Source organism: Malaclemys terrapin, chromosome 5 (genome assembly GCF_027887155.1).
Source record: "Malaclemys terrapin pileata isolate rMalTer1 chromosome 5, rMalTer1.hap1, whole genome shotgun sequence".
NCBI classification, from domain to species: Eukaryota; Metazoa; Chordata; order Testudines; family Emydidae; genus Malaclemys; species Malaclemys terrapin.
The window spans coordinates 142,760,956-142,772,335 of NC_071509.1; positions in this window are offsets into that span (position 1 = coordinate 142,760,956).

Sequence of the window (11,380 nt, forward strand, 5' to 3'; positions counted from 1 at the left end):
GCTGAAGTCTTCTTAATCTCGCCTCATGCAAAAGTCATTTCATACTCCTCATCATTTTTGTTGCCATTTTCTGAACTTTTTCCAATTCCAATCTAGCTTTTTTGAGAGGGGGCGACCACATCTGCACGCAGTATTCAAGGTGTGCACATACCATGGATTTATATAGAGGCAACATGATATTTTCTGTCTTGTTATCTAACCCTTCCTTAATGATTCCCAACACTGTTTGCTTTTTTTGACTGCCGCTGCACATTGAGTGGATGTTTTCAGAGAACTATCCACAATGACTCCACAAGATCTCTTTCCTGAGTAGTAACAGCTAATTTAGACCCCAGCATTTTATATGTATAGTTGGGATTATGCTTTTCAATGGGCATTACTTTGCATTTATCAGCACTGAATTTCATCTGCCATTTTGTTTCCCAGTCACCCAGTTTTGAGAGATTCTTTTGTAGCTCTTCACAGTCTGCAAATTTTATCACTTCACTCTTTACCCCTTTTCCAGATCATTTATGAATATGTTGAATAGGACTGGGCCCAATACAGACCCCTAGGGGACACCACTATTTACCTCTCTCCATTCTGAAAACTGGACATTTATTCCTACCCTTTGTTTCCTGTCTTTTAACCAGTTACCAATCCATGACAGGACCTTCCCTCTTATCCCATGACAGCTTCCTTTGCTTAAGAGCCTTTGGTGAGGGACCTTGTCAAAGGCGTTCTGAAAAATCTACGTACACTATGTCCACTGGGTCCCCCTTGTCCACATGCTTGCTGACCCCCCTCAGAGAACTCTAGTAGGTTGGTGAGGCATGATTTCCCTTTACAAAAACCATGTTGTCTCTTCCCCAACAAATTATGCTCATCTGTGTGTCTGACAATTCTGTTCTTTGCTATTTTCCTGGCGCTTGGCTGCTACTTTACATGGAGGGAGTTACAGAATGCTGGTGCCACCACTCTATGGCTCGATTCTGCAGTGCAAGCCCTACAGGCTCAGCCGTCCAAGAGCAACTGCTGTACTGGTGCTTCCCCCCCACTGCTCAGGGGGAGGCTCCCAACCTACCTGCTATTGAGGCTGCAAAAGAAATTGCAGAACTTCCTTCTCACTCACCACAGCTCAGCATTAAACAGAAGGATGTGGTTCTGGCAGGGCTGGGGCTAATGGAACGAGCACAGTGGTCACAGTCACTACTGCTTTAGAGCATAGGAGAGAGAACCTGCCCCCACTTAAAGAGAAATGTAGTGTTTATAGCTAAACAGGAAATAGCGCCTGCAGCACGGGACAAATGGAGGGGGAGGTTTTAAACAGCACTCAGGCTCCAGCAGCAAACATTGATCTCAATGGGGATGGAGGGGGAATGCTCCATGGATCGCAAAGCAGGGCAGTGGGGGGGGGGGGGGGGAATCTCCATTGTTCTCAATGGGAACTGGGTAGCTGGTGTATCCTTAATTCAGCACTTCCTGGTTTTCAGGTGCATTCAGCACTCTGGAAGGGCACTAGGCTCTGCTGGTCAGCCCGAACTCCACAGGAATTAAGTTGTGGGGGCAGTGAATATAGAGCTGGGTATTGGCTTGAAGGTATGCAATGAAGACTCCATTCAGGAGAGGATGCTGAAGATTCACAGACCCCCTTGTCCAGCTGGGAGTCCTAGGGCCTTCTGCTTGAGACTAAGGAGGGACAAGCTCAGACACTGGCATGGAAATAGCTACATAATTGTTCAAGATTCAGCAAGGCCTCAGAAGTAATGGGAAGAGTTTCTGGTCCAGGCACCATACTTCTCACTTCAGTATTTAGGTTGCCAACCCTCCATGATTGGCCTGGAGTCTCCAGGAATTAAAGATTAATCTTTAATTTAAAAATATGTCATGTGATGAAATCTCCAGGAATACATCCAACCAAAATTGGCAGCCCTAGCAGTACTGTATTTTTCTCCTCAGGTTTGGTCTAGAATTCGGGCAGCTTTTGTTAGGCTAAAGGGAAGGGAAGACATTTGCCTGAAGTTTTATCCACATTATTCACTTTCTAAACAGTAAATGGGTTTTGAGTAAGGACCACTGCTAATTGCAGTCCTCCAATTTCATATTTATTCACGTTTCATGGACAGGACTGTTTTCTATAAGATTACTGAGGAAATTATGGCCTTAGATCTGTAGTAATTAAACAGTCTCCTACAGGCATAGCCACGTGAAGCCTTTTCTCAGGGTGGGGAAAGTTAGTGATCTTTTAATACTCTTCTGTGAACACTTCCTGTCCGCTCTGGGGATTAACTAAAGGCACAACATCAAAAATAATGTTCTACTAGTTAAGTGGTTTAAATATGAGCAAGGCAATTAGGAATAAATATCTCTCCCTATCTTTTATATATGTATCACATAAATATTCATTTTCAGTCCTAGCTGCGTCTTGAATTAGAATCAATTTGCACACAAAAAAGCCCATGTCACCTTAATTCAATCCCCTTGTATATATGCATTGTGATATTCTTTGATCATCACATTAGTTTTCAGTGCCCAGAATGGACAACGTTGCCTGAACAGGTAACTGTCCAATATTTCTTTGTATCCTCCTCCATGCAACCTGTGATCCCATATATTATTTACATAGAATATCAGGGTTGGAAGGGACCTCAGGAGGTCATCTAGTCCAACCCCCTGGCTCAAAGCAGGACCAATCCCCATACAGATTTTTACCCCAGTTTCCTAAATGGCCCCCTCAAGGACTGAACTCACAACCCTGGGTTTAGCAGGCCAATGCTCAAACCACTGGGCTATCCCTCCCCCTCCAAAACAGACTCTTGCATTGGCCCCCAAAACATACCCTTGCATCCCACAGCCAAACCCTGCTCTGACTGGAAAAGTATTCCTTTCCTCCTCAACTTTTCTGTGGTGCACTCATCATAGCATCTTAGTGCTTTGCAAGTGTTAATAAATTAATAATCTTCACAACACTCTAATGAGGTGAGGGAGTGTTATCCACATTTTACACATGGGGAATTGAGGCACAGGGATTAAAACCAAAATTGGCAGAAATGACAGTGAATTGAGGTGCCCAGCCTGGGAAGCCTGCAGCCTGATTGTCCAGAGGACTTAGCATTACGTAGCACTTTGTGGTCAGAGAAGAGCTCCCACTGACTCATGTTGCAGCTGAAAGTGCTCAGTCCTTCTGCAAATTAGACATCCGGTCGAGACCCCAGACAATGAGGAATTAAGAGCCACCAGTGAAAGTTTGGTTTCAATGACTTGACAGCATCACATACCAACTCCGTGGCAGAAACAGAGATAGAATCCAGTTCTCCACGGGACCAGTCTTCCTACTATCCCCTGCCTCACGTTCAACCTTCTGCAGCCAATGAGACTGGGGTCTTTCAGACAAGAGCCTCCTTCACTACACAACCCTGACTCATTCCCAGAGGATATCCTGTCAACCTGCCCGTAGCAGCTGGGAGAAGCCATTGCAGAGAAAGTCCTGCTCAATTCTGAGTTGGAGCATGCTCAGTCACACTGGCGGGGATGGTGCATGCACAGTCCCATCAACACACAGGCGCATGCTCAGTGCAGACAGAATCTTCAGAGAATTTAGCTGCCAAATTTGGGTGAATTTTCACAGGAATTGCAAAAGGCAAATTTCCATGCCCTGCTCCAAAGCATGGAGGTGCTAGTGCTTCCCAATGAAATGGTTGGAATTTAAAATATGGACAAAAACTTATTTTCCCCGACCTCATTCTCAGAAACAGCTGAAACATTTTAGCTGAAACTTAAAAAATAAATCAACCTGAGGGAGACGACAGCCTGAATGGTTTGGCAAGGTTATAAGCAACAAAAAGCCATGGTCTTATACAGGGGCAGCTCCAGGCACCAAGCGTGTGCCTGGGGCGGCAAGCCGTGGGGGGCGGCCTGTCGGTCGCTGTGAGGGCGGCAGTCAGGCTGCCTTTGGCAGCATGCCTGCGGGAGGTCCACCGGTCCTGCAGCTTCGAATCTGCGTGACTAGTGGACCTCCCTCAGGCATGCCACCGAAGGCTGCCTCACTGCTGTGCTTGGGGTGGCAAAATACATAGAGCCACCCCTGGTCTTATAATGGAAAGCGACAGGCAACCTTTTGTACAGGCAGTGCTACCTGTGCTGCCCGTGATGACTAATTTTAAAGTTGAAAAGTGGCTGTGCAGAAGGCTCTGGTATAATTGAAATTACCCTAGAACAGTACAGAGGCACAGCCCTCCTCTGCTATACTCTGCGTTTTAAAGTATCTCCCAGCTTTACAATGTGTTCAGCTAATCAAACCCTATGCTTGGGGCCCAGCTATTCCCCGGCTCAGCTCTCCATCTCCTGTTGCTCACTTACCAGCAGATCCTCACCTTCAGATTGAACAGGAATATGAGCTGCCAGCCACATGCTCAAACTGGAACATTTTTAAATACAAGAACATTGTCTCCAAGAATAAATTGTTTCAGGCTGTCACCAGCCTTGCTGAGGCTCCTAGCCAGGTTCAGCCTGGACTCAGCAGAGGTAGCGGCAAATGGCCAGAGGTCCTGAGCAGTGGGATTCTCTATTCCCCCATCTGATTGCCTCCTAGCCCCTTATCAGGCACACCCATGTGTCATTCACAGGGGTCCAAGGGCATGACTTGCCCCTCCTCTTCTTTCTGAGCGGCCTGCATTGGTTTTGCTTAGCAAGCTTCTGTTGGTGCAGCTCTGCCTCCTGACTCGGACAGCCCTGGCTGCCAGCTCCATTTGCCTCGCCTCCCCTAGCTGCCCTTTCCACTCCAGCACCCACAGCTCTGGACCTCTCACCATCACCACTGCCTCTGCTGGATCATCCAGAGACCGGTCAGCTTGGTCCCCTGCATACCTTGTAGGAGAAAAGAGACCCAGTGGCCACCAGTTTGGAGCAGGTGCCCTATCCTGCCTCATGGCCAATAGCCCCGATTACTTCTGATCAGCAGCTGACAGGCCTTGCTGTGCACACAGCTCTGCTAGCTGCTTCTTGACGAACTCAGAAAATGTCTCTGCTCCTCCTGCCCTTTCTGCTGCTTTCCTTTGTTGTGTTTCCTTTACCTGACATAAAACACAAGAGAACAACATAACTAACCTTTCCTGACTGTTCTCAGCCTTCTCCTGCTGAATCACTTCACAATCTAGTTTACCAGGGCTTGAAGTGTGAACCTCAGTCAACCTGCCAGCTGCATGTAAAACCTGCAATTGACTATGCCACCTGGACACACTGCGGAGGGCATCCCAAACTGTAAGCCACTGGGTTACCACTTTGCCTCAAGAAGGGAGAGCTTTGCTGGGGTTAGATGGTGTCAGCTCCATGCAACACTAACATGTCTGCCTCACCAGCAAACTCCTTGAGACTCTGCCAGTGCAAACCTTGCCTCACAGGTAACAATCAGTGAACCCGAGTTCCCCAGAGATCTCTCTGTAGCATCTAGTCCCTCTCGTTGGATGCTCACAGCCAGTAGTAAGTTCACTGCCTTGAAAAAGACAGTGCACACCCAGCCTGTTAGGTTAGCTAAGGACTCACTCCTTATTTCAGTGTAACAAAGAATGTTGATTAATAGAGAACAGAGATTTAAGTGATATTAAGGAAGAGAAAAAGAGACAGGTCTGGTTACAAAGACTCAAACCAGCTTTCTAGTGATTGAAACTTAATCTTAGCAAGTTACAATCTTTGCCTGAGCAATTTTCTTACTTACCTCAAGTTCTTACTTACCATGAGGCAGGATAGGGCACCTGCTCCAAACTTACAATTTTCTTACTTACCTCAAGCATCTCCAGCCCTTCAAGCCAGAGGATTCAACATTCACAGAATCAGAGGGTGCTGTTCTCAAAGTGATGGGTAACTAGAATGCCTATTTTGTTCCCCTCATGTTTCCCAAAGTCCATTGTCTTTGCTTCAAGAGCCAGGAAGGCATCTTGGGGGTTCAGACTCATGTCCCCCCAGGTGCTCACAAAGCTGTTTCCTCAGCTGCTTGTTAGAAGGTAAACAAAGCAATCAAGCTATGTGCATGTACTTTGTGTATGGCTTACAAAGCTTGACCCCAATAGGTAAATCCACATTCTTTTGTGTAAGGCAGACTTGCCTCCAAAACATATTTTAAGCCCATATTTCCAGTACACATACACAACTGTTTATACACAACCAACACATACATCACACAATGATATTCATGACTAAGGTGTCACCAGGTTTTGTAAGAGACCTTATTCAATACACTTTTATACTACAACAGTGTACACAATCAGTTGATTCAATTGCTTATTCTTTGGGGTTCAGACCCCCACAATTCTCCCATCTCAGGTGTCTGCACCCTGACTGCCACAACTCAGTTACTATAGATTCATAGATTCCAAGGGCAGAAGGATCAATATGATCATCTAATCTGGCCTCCTGGATAACACCGTCCAGAGAACTTCCCCATCATAATTCTTAGAGCAGATCTTTTAGAAAAGCATCATAGCTTGATATAAAAATTGTTAGTGATGGAGAATCCACCACAACCCTTAGTAAGTTGTGCCAACGATTAACCACTTTCACCATTAAAAATGTACACCTTATTTTTAGTCTGACTTTGTCTAGCTTCAACTTCCAGCCACTGGATCACGTTAGACCTTTCTCTACCAGACTGAAGAGCTCATTATCAAATATTTGTTCCTCATGTAGGTACTTATAGACTGTGATCAAGTCCCCCCCTTAACCTTCTCTTTGTTAAGACAAATAGACTCAATGAGCTCAATCACTATAAGGCATCTTTTCTAACCCTTTAAATCACTCTCATGGCTCTTCTCTGAACCCTCTCCAATTTATCAACATCCTTATTGAATTGTAGACACCAGAACTGGACACAATTCAAGCAGTAGTCACACTAGTGACAAATACACAGGTAAAATAACCTCTCTGCTCCTACTTGAGATTCCTCTGTTTATGCATCCCAGAACTGCATTAATTCTGTTGGCCTGGAGGCCCATGTTCAGCTATTTATCTATCATGACCCCCAAATCTTTTTCAGAGTCCCTGCTTCCCAGGTTACAGGCCCCAGTATGGCCTGCGTTCTTTGTTCCTCAGTGTACACATTTAGCCACATTAAAACATAGATTGTTTGCTTGTGACCAGTTTACCAAGTGATTCAGAGCGCTCTGAATCAATGACTTGTCTTCATTATTTACCACTCGCCCAATTTTTGTCATCTGCAGACTTCTGTCTATCTTCCTATTCTGGGCAAAAGACGTCTTCTCACTTGCCAAGCCCAATCCCATTTTGCCTTCCTCTTCTCTCAGGTGAACCACATGACTAACACACCACTATCTCCCAAGTCAGGGCGGGATATGAAGTAACAAAAGGACTTCCTTTCCTGGAAGATAAGACCTCCTTTTTTAAAGACTGAGAATGTTTAAATTACTTTAATTTCCAGGTTCCTACCAAAATTAAATGGCCAATTTACAGGTCTGAAGTGCTTTTGCTTGCTAAGAGGCATGGGACTGAGCTGCTGAATCTTGGTCTCCACTGCTGCCAAAAAAAATCTCACACATCAGAGCCAGTAACAACTTTGAGAGTTAGGTCACCAGGCTGATTTTCCTTTGACCAGAAAGTAAAAAACCCACCCATTTTTAAAGATCCAAATGGATTTATTGAGCCTGGTACATCTTTGCAAATGAGACCAAATGGAAGTCCTGATCACAAGTAGTCACCTGAGAGCTTAAGTCACTTGCCCATACCTAAAATCCCACCCTCTGAGTCAGATTCCTGCACAGGGAAGTACATTTGGCCCAACTGAATTGCTCTTGCTGTTCCAGTTGGATAGGACATTCTTCATGCTGTGTCTTTGGGTAACGTTGCTGTGAAGATGCTGCATTTTATCTTTTAGTAAGTAGGTTCCTGATCTTCAAAATCATCAACTGGGCCAGACATTAGCCACCTCCTCTCTAGCCACAGCCTACCCACACAGCTGCATTCTCTCAGAAGGGTGTAATCCACAAAGCTATGGAAGCAGCACAGAGAGCCAGAGATGAAGCATCCTCAGTCAAGGACATGCAGTGAAAGGAGGAGCTTCCAAAAGGAAATTATACAAGACTACTCCAGAGTCTGACCGATAACCTTGCTCTTCAGTTGGAGCTTTCCAAAATAACCACACTAAAAATAAAAGTCTAGATGAATGCTGCAAGCAAAGCTTCCTGTAACCAGAGAAGGGATAAGCCTTAATGAGCTACAACCTTATTGTGCAATCTAGTTTACCTATGATGATAGGCACTATCGAAAATCCTAAAGATGTACTTCTCCCACTGGCCCATTTTATTGCAGTGCTGTGGGGTTCAGTGAGTAGGTGAAGATTTTTGAGATGCCCAGAGACACCAGTATTTTATTCAAATCAGAATCAAAAGGAAAGCTTAACTTTCTTCATATTTAACAGCAAAAGCGAAATTGCATTTGACAGGTTAATGGCAAGGTCGTCAACCTAATCCCATTATAAGGTGGGATAGAAAGCTGGCTAGATCGTCGGGCTCAATGGGTAGCGATCAATGGCTCCATGTCTAGTTGGCAGCTGGTATCAAGCAGAGTGCCCCAAAGGTCGGTCCTGGGGCCAGTTTTGTTCAATATCTTTATTAATGATCTGGAGGATGGCATGGATTGCACCCTCAGCAAGTTTGCAGATAACACTAAACTGGGAGGAGTGGTAGATACGCTGGAGGGTAGAGATAGGATACAGAGGGACCTAGACAAATTAGAGGATTGGGCCAAAAGAAATCCGATGAGGTTCAACAGGGACAAGGGCAGAGTCCCGCACTTAGGAAGGAAGAATCCCCTGCACTGCTACAAACTAGGGACCGAGTGGCTAGGCAGCAGTTCTGCAGAAAGGTACCTAGGGGTTGCAGTGGACGATAAGCTGGATATGAGTCAACAGTGTGCCCTTGTTGCCAAAGCTAATGGCATTTTGAGTTGTCTAAGTAGGGGCATTGCCAGCAGATCGAGGGTCATGATCTGGTTGAGGCCTCATCTGGAGTACTATGTCCAGTTTTGGGCCCCACACTACAAGGATGTGGAAAAATTGGAGAGAGTCCAGCGGAGGGCAACAAAAATGATTAGGGGGCTGGAGCACATGATTTATGAGGCGAGGATGAGGGAACTGGGATTATTTAGTCTGCAGAAAAGAAGAAGGAAGGAGGATTTAATAGCTGCTTTCAACTACCTGAAAGGGGATTCCAAAGAGGATGGATCTAGGCTGTTCTCAGTGGTACCAGATGACAGAACAACGGGCAATGGTCTCAAGTTGCAGTGTGGGAGGTTTAGGTTGGATATTGGGAAAAACTCTCTCACTAGGAGGGTGGTGAAGCACTGGAATGGGTTACCTAGGGAGGTGGTAGAATCTCCTTCCTTAGAGGTTTTTAAGGTCAGGCTTGACAAAGCCCTGGCTGGGATGATTTAGTTGGGGACTGGTCCTGCTTTGAGCAGGGGGTTGGACTCGATGACCTCCTGAGGTCCCTTCCAACCCTATGATTCTATGATAATAAAGCCTTTATAAACAGCATAATCCCAGGCAGTCTCCCATTGCTATTTTGTGAACATAAGTAGAAAACACCATTCCACTTCCAGTGTTTGAGTGAGCGGCTTTGGCTACCAACATTTAATAGTATTTGCTCAGACTTCCTTACCTGTCCAGGAGCAGCAGACTTTCAGGATAGTTCATAACAAAACTGCAGAAGCAGCTACTTGAGGTTAGCTCACCTGTGAATGAGCTGGACACTCATCACTGGACACTAAGCACTGGCTAACGCATCTCAGCGCTGTCGGAGAGAACTCTGGAAGAACAGAACTTTAATGTTAAGTGTCTTTACAAGGAAGAGGAGTAGAGTTTTGGGTGCAGGGTCTTTTGTACATTGTGCAGAACCCTTTGAAGAGATACTGGTTTGCTATAGCTTGTCTGATTTGATATTGTTTTTTAATTCCTAATGTGATAAGGGTTCTGTAATGCTACCCACTGTGACTGGATTCATATAAATCTCATAAGAAGATGCCAGGATTATCTCCGTGTCACTCTGAAGCCTAGAAGTCTGTCACTGTGAAGCAACAGAAGTAGCTACAAGCATGGTTGAGAGCTTTTTCTTCAGTATATCATCAGGTTCAATCAGCCCTGGTAGGTGTGGTCTGTTACCATCCCATTTTAAAGTTCTCAACCACTCCCCCCCCCCCCTTTTTTTTTTTTAAACCCACAATTTATGAATTACACCCTTTTAGTGACTTGTACTTAAAATAAAGGCTTTTAAAAGGATGTAGGTGCCATGGTTATCCAAATTTAGAGAAGCGAGTCAGAGAATGGAAATAGTTCTGATCTGTGAATTGTAATGTTTACCCTACCAGAAGTCTGGCCATTAATACTCATTCACACAGCACTTGTGATGTCAGTGGGGCTAACTTCCAGTACTGAACAGGTCACATATGAAACTGTTTATATTTCCCTTTCAGCTCCACATAAGCAGCACCCTCCTCTTGTACAGGCCACCCCTGATATACTTCCCAGAACTATCATCCCCTCCCAAAAACAAACAAACTCTACAGCTACCCTCACCCTTTCCCATCACTCAAAACAGAGTAAGCTGTGCGAGTTAAGTCAGTTAATTTTGAGATGTTATTTTGCTTCCAATATGTAGTAGAACTATATAACTAAGGGCTTGTCTACACTGGCACTTTGCAGCGCTGCAACTTTCTCACTAAGTGGTGTGAAGAAACACCCCCAAGTGCCAGTGTAGACAGTGCACTAGCGCTGTGCTCTCAGCACTAGCTATTCCCCTTGAGGAGATGGGTTTTTTTAGAGCGCTGGAAGAGCTCTCCCCAGGCACCGCACCGCGTCCACACAAGCCACGTTAAAGTGCTGCTGCGGCCAGCACTTTAACGTTGCCAGTGAAGACGTGCCCTAAGTTAATGCCCTCCCTTTGGAAACAAAGCCCACCACCATGCCAGGAAAGGGTTTAGACATGTTTCAGCATGTAAATAGCTCTACTGGCAGCATAACAAAGGTTTGTCTCAGCCAATAGTGTGTGAAGGAACAATTTGATAGAATTGTCTGTATGGAAAATAAATTGTATTAAGTTTAGCTATATTGATAGACATTTGGGGCAGAAATATTAGCACCTACCTAGGTTTATACAGTGGTAGTTAAAAGTTTATTCACAGATTTAACTCTACTTCCTTCCCACCTTGATGAACGTCTTTAAAAGCTGACCTAGAACAGAAATCCTCTTTATAGCTTGAAAAAAGTTAAATGGCTGGATTGTATGGGAGCATTTTTAGTATTACCAAATTTCACAGACCCAATTTTAAAGCAGTAAGTTGCCGATTTACATGAAATGAAGGGTCTTGTCGAAGCAACACACTCTCACACAGATCATTA